Raw genomic sequence first — 6,000 nt, forward strand, 5'->3', positions numbered from 1 at the left:
AGTCTCTAACATAACCCAACCCTATATATATATATATATATATATACTAGGTTTTTTACCCGCACGATGTGCGGTTATTTAATTGAATTATCAAAAGTTTTAATATGATATTGATAATTAAAATTTGGTTTAGTTAGCATAATATTAATGTTAAATATGCTTGAATATCTTATCAAAACTTAGATTTGTTAAAAAATATATATTGAATATATAATTTAAAAAAAAAACGGATGGAATTAATGTCTCAAATAAATAATTGTAATTATAATGTTTGATTTGATATAATGTTTACCTAATTAATTCAAATCTATCTAAATTTAAACAAAAATATAAATAAAAAATTTGGAGATGACACATAGGATAAATCCTAGTTGGCAATTTTTTTAACATAACTTTAGATTTGAAGAAGGCTTGAAAAGGCTAGGATTCTCACTCTTTTAATATATATATATGGGGAATGGGAATATAAGGCTGTCGGGTATCTAAGCTTAGGTGTGGAACACTCACATATTGTTTTTTTAATCCATAAAAATCATGGGGGCCCATGCATTTATTCATTAAATAAGAAATAATAAAATATTAGTATGTGAGGGGTTCCACACCAAAGCTTAGGTACCGGACAACCTTATATTCCTTTTTCCCTATATATATATATATATATATATTTATATATATATATATAACATAATATCTTCCAATCAGTCTTATATTTTTATCTTCACATATGTCATAGTTATATATAGAATAATTTACAGGCACAAATATAAAAGAATGGATAATTTCTCTTGAGTTAAAAGAGAGCAAAGGTGGATTCCGTGTCCCTAAAATAGGGTTCCACACAGATGCTTTAATTGCAGCCAAACAAGCTGAAGCATTAACAAAGTCACGGACCAATGAAGAAGCCAGGATTGAATTATAAGGTCGCCAAAAAGAATCCCAGGAGACTTTAGATGAGTTTAGGCAACTTCTGAGCACAAAGGAGCAGGAGGTTTGCATATCTTACCCCCGATTTGTGATCTCTCTTTTGGTCGGTGACGTTGCTTAGATGAATTATTTTTGTTTTTGTTGCAAGATGCATATAGAGAAGATATACTAAGGAGAGAAATTGAGGATTTTCAAAAACTATACCATTTGTGTTCAGCTATACAAACAATTTTTATCTCTTATTTTTTAATTATTATACAGCTTATTTAAACAATCTGTATTGTGAGTCTTCAGATTAGTATCTATCGATATGAACAATTGATTACATACTTTCCCGAGTTTGCTTGGCCTTATCTAATCCAGATAAAGGCTATGGAGTCACTGGTTTGATTCTTTTTTGCCTTGTTAAGGTTTTCAATCGTTGCCTTGTTTAGATTTTTTTAGAAGCCCTTAATTGTTTCCTTGGTGATAGGAAATATCAGCTACTAAGGTAGAAGTCGACAATGCTTTGGATAACATATTTAGAAAATTCATTGAGGTCCTACATTTTATTATGTATTGTTATATCTATTGTTCATCCTTTGGTTATCAGCATTACTGATATTTACAGGAAGCAGAGGCAAAAACAGCAGAAGCAGGGGTAAAAGCAGCCACAAAACCAGAGAAAATAGAGCGTGTTGCCTGTATGCACATAACACAAGACTATCTCGCATACATGATTTAGAAGTTCAGGTGTTCTCTTTGTCATGTGAAATGTCTCTCTTTGTTGTTTAGATGTATCAAGATTTATGATATTTCATAAACTTATGAAGGGAGACTAATAGTAAGTCGGTTATCCATTCGTAAAGAATACTAATGGTCATAAAAATAATATGTGGGAGTTACATGGTATGACAAAGGAGAAAATTAAACTAACATGATCTCTTGAAAAAGAAAGAGAAAGTGCTGCAGAAAGCAGACATGGCATTAAAAGAGGAGGTCGATACATTGAATGGAATGAAGGTAAAGCTGAAAGAACTAACACGCAGGCACACTGAAGTATTGGAACTGTTGAATCAACGTGAAGAGAAGGTACATTTGACCAATTCCTTTGTCTCCTATTTTATAATCTGAGCCATTTGACCTTTATGGGATAAAACAGATCCCAAGTTTGACCAACTTCTAGTTAAATGTGCCAAAAGCACAACTTTTTCATAATTGCCGCATATAGTTTGTAATTTGTTCCATGTAGCTTCAAGCTGACATAGAGGTTATCAAGTATATAACCCTTGAAAAAATAGTCAAATGTATGCTTGTCTTATTTTGTCAAACTTTTGGTGTTTTGTAGATCAAAATATAAAGTGGTGCTGCTTAAAGGGGAAGTCTCATATCTTAAGGATGTTTAGATTGTAGTTTGAAAAAACCAGATACGTACATTATGACAGGAAGTTTATTGCTTTACTTTCTTTCCCCTTCATTGAAAGATCTTCCATTCGTCAATTCGGTTATTGATCTTATTTATCGACATTGTATTGATCGTACCTTACTAAAAAGGAAAAAAGAACAATGTGAGTTTAAGATGGGTAATGTTTAAGATGGGTAATGTGTATACTGAACATGAATTAATTATATTCATACATTACTCATTTCAAATTCACACTCTTCTTTTTTTCCTTTCTAGTCATGTATGATCAATACAATGTCGATGAGTAAGATCAACAACTCAATTGATGAATGGAAGATCTTTCAATGAAGGGGGAAAGAAGGTAAAACAATAAACTTCCTGTCATATTGTATGTATTCGGTTTTATCAACTACAATATAAGCACCTTAAGATATGATGCTTCTCCTTTAAACAACACCACTTTATACTTTGATCTACAAAACACCAAAAGTTTGACAAAATAAAAAGAGCATACATTTGACGGTTTTTGCAAGGGCTTTACACTTTAAAATTGAAATGTAGTTTAGCTTTAAAGTAATTCAAAATGAAAATTCTTATTGTGTAAGAAAGTTTAGTTGTTCTTTATGTATCTCCTTCATGACCTCTATATCATACTACAATTTTTTAAATTACATGAAACAAATAACAAACAATATGCGACGATTATGCAAAGGTGGCGCTTTTGGCACATTTAACTAGAAGTTGGTCAACTTGGGTTCTGTTTTATCTCATAAAGGTCAAATGGCCTAAATTATAAAACAGCAGTCAAGGGAACTGGTCAAATGTACCTCCTCTTAACGTTGACTCATCAATTCCAATACTTCAGTGTGTCTGTGGGTTAGTGCTTCCAGCTCTGCCTTCATTCTATACAATGTATCGACCTTTATTATTAGTGCCAGGTACTTCTGCCTACTTTCTACAGCTTTTTGGTTTTCTTCTTCAAGAGATCTTGTTAGTATTTGAACTTGGATAAATAGCCCACTATCAGTCTCCTACCATAAACTTATGAATTATCATAACTTTTGATACATTTAAACAACAAAGAGATACATTTACATGACAAAGAGAACCACCTGAACTTCTAAATCATGTATGCGAGATAGTCCTTTTATTATGTGCATACAGGCAGCACGCTTTATTTACCCTGCTTTTGTGCTGCGTTTGCCTCTGCTTCTGTGGCTTTTCCGTCTGCTTTCTGTTAATTTAAATATCAGCAATGGCTGCAATGCTGATAATAGGGGGATGAAAAATAAATATAACAATATACAATAAATGGAGGACCTGAATGCATTTTCTAAATATGCTATCCAAAGCATTGCTCGCTTCTACCTTAGTAGCAGATGTTTCTTATTACCAAGGAAACAATAGGGGGCTTATTAAAAAGTCCAAACAAGGAAACAATTGGAAACATTAAACATGAAAAAAGGAAACAACCCTCTGACCCCGTAGCCTCTATCTCGCTCAAAAAAGGCCAGACTCAGGAAATTGTGTCAATTTATTCATATCCAAGCTTACCAGAAGACTCACGATACAAATTGTTGCATTAAGTTGTGTAAAAATTAAAAAAAATAAGAGAGAAAAATTGTTTTTATAGCTGAAGACACGTGGTATAGTTTTTGAAGATCCCCAATTTCTCTCTATGGCTTATCTTCTTTATATGTTGCCTGCAACAAAAACAAAAATAATTCATCTAAGCAACGTGATCGACCAAAAAAAGATCACAAATCGGAGGTAAGATATGCAAACCTCTTGCTCCTTTCAGAATTTGTCTTAACTCATCTAAAGTCTCCCGAGATTCTTTAGGTGACCTTCAAATCAATATAGGCTTCATCATCAGCCCATGACTTTTGTTGGGGTTTTATTAACGATTATCATAAATGGGGCATCAAGTAACCCGATTTGAATGTGATGCGTTAGAGATTTGGTAACTTAATTTAACAAGTTCTAAGTTTATAAAAGTACAAGGTTAACTTCTCTACTATACTCACTCACGGGCAATAGACTCGTTTGTTCATAGAATTGTAAACCAAGATCGTTCGCAAGGACCATGTCTAAGAAAGTAGCGAGGTGTAACTCTAGGATTTGTTGGGAGGTTTTGCAACCGAGTTGTCAAAATGCTTAACTAGTAATAATAAAAGACAATGGAATTCGGTATACCGGGGCAAAGATCGTCTGAAAACGGTGATGAAAAATGATTTAAAACAGTAATAATTAAAAAGTTGCATCTACTTGGAACAGTTCACATGCCATGATCATTTAGAAAACTGTTTAGATTTGTTGAACAACTCTTTTCACGTTTGGATTCTCATTAGATTCACTAAACTTTGTTGTAGAGCTGTCGTTAGACTCACACTACCCTATAAACAAATTACCTTTAGATTCACTGTTATGTATAAAAAACCTAAGTTTTGTAACTATAACTTAATCTTTTAAGTAAGTGTGGGTCCTAATTAAATTTTATAGACGCTAACTATTCTAGTCACCTGAATCTGATTTTCGTTTGTCGCATCAACTAAAACAATATAATAAAACACAAGCTCAGTTGAACCAAAATATTAATTAACCATTCCCCACTCGGTTACAAGTCAGGAGAACACATTAATTATCGACCAATTAATGTTTCGCAAAACAGATTGATGACTCAAGGAAGACCGAATCAAATCCTCCCAAACAAATCAACAAATCAGTTTGTATATGAAAACTAATAATATTTGTCTGACTTAATAAACATGGATTTGCGACAATCTAATATAAAATATCACGGCATGATCGCATTATCCAAATAGATATAAAACTATCTGACTACTCATGACAAATAATTAAACCAAACAATTATTAATATAAATAAATTCATAAAAAAAATTATCATATAAAATAAGTTTGTAATAAAGTAACCCTAATAATAATAATAATAATAATAATAATAATAATAAAAGAGTAATAATAATAGGATAGATCAAACGAAAGTTAAAGGCTTGCGGCTATTCTGAAGTGACGAACAAAGTTGTGGCTGCAGTTATTTCTCCTTCACTTGCGGCTACTTCCTCTTGTTAGCACGAAACCAAAAGAGGCGGCTGCCTTTTTTTTTTCTTCTGCTAGGGATAATTAATGTTGAGCTGCTTAAACTATATATAGTTTGCGTGATGTTGTTTCTCGGCTGCGTACAAACAAAACAAAGAGGGCCGATGCCCTATTTCTTCCTTTGGGCTCGAGCTAGATCTGACCCAATGGCCACTTGACTTGTTCTATCTTCTGTTGGGCTCACGCAAGACAAGGCCCAAAGCCTTGGGCCTCTCTTCCTTCACGGCTGAACATCACATGAGAGTACGAGACTACCACCATTTGCATTCCAATTCCACAATTGTTATTTGACTTTTGTCCGCAGGTCAAGTTCATCATCTAGGAGTTCAATATGCGACATTACATGTGAACCTGTATTAATAATAAATCTCATTAAGTATTGAAAGTTTACATATATAAACTCAATTAAGCATTAAAATGCGGCCTAATGGTCGGGGACATAATCACAAAATGGACACTTTTCAGAATGACAAAAATTAATTTTTTTCATTGAATAAAACAACTTATTAAATCAGAGTAAGTAGTGGAAACATGTTAATAAACAATTAAATCTAATCTAACATCCCTTCCCG

The 6,000-nt window shown here is 32.9% G+C and overlaps 1 long non-coding RNA gene across 3 annotated transcripts; it reads right to left on the reverse strand.

Annotated features, from left to right (window-relative positions):
• Positions 1-2,904: 2,904 nt before the first annotated feature.
• Positions 2,905-5,728, reverse strand: LOC122594965. 3 transcript variants are annotated; one of them, XR_006323166.1, is made up of 3 exons: positions 4,094-5,728; positions 3,421-4,011; positions 2,905-3,328 (listed from the first exon to the last, which is right to left on the reverse strand). It is a non-coding gene; the product is annotated as an uncharacterized LOC122594965 (long non-coding RNA). The 3 variants fall into 3 exon arrangements; XR_006323165.1 differs by having other exon boundaries at positions 2,905-3,339; XR_006323167.1 differs by having other exon boundaries at positions 2,905-3,542; positions 3,629-4,011; positions 4,094-5,717.
• Positions 5,729-6,000: the final 272 nt, after the last annotated feature.

Source organism: Erigeron canadensis, chromosome 4 (genome assembly GCF_010389155.1).
Source record: "Erigeron canadensis isolate Cc75 chromosome 4, C_canadensis_v1, whole genome shotgun sequence".
Classification (NCBI taxonomy): Eukaryota; Viridiplantae; Streptophyta; class Magnoliopsida; order Asterales; family Asteraceae; genus Erigeron; species Erigeron canadensis.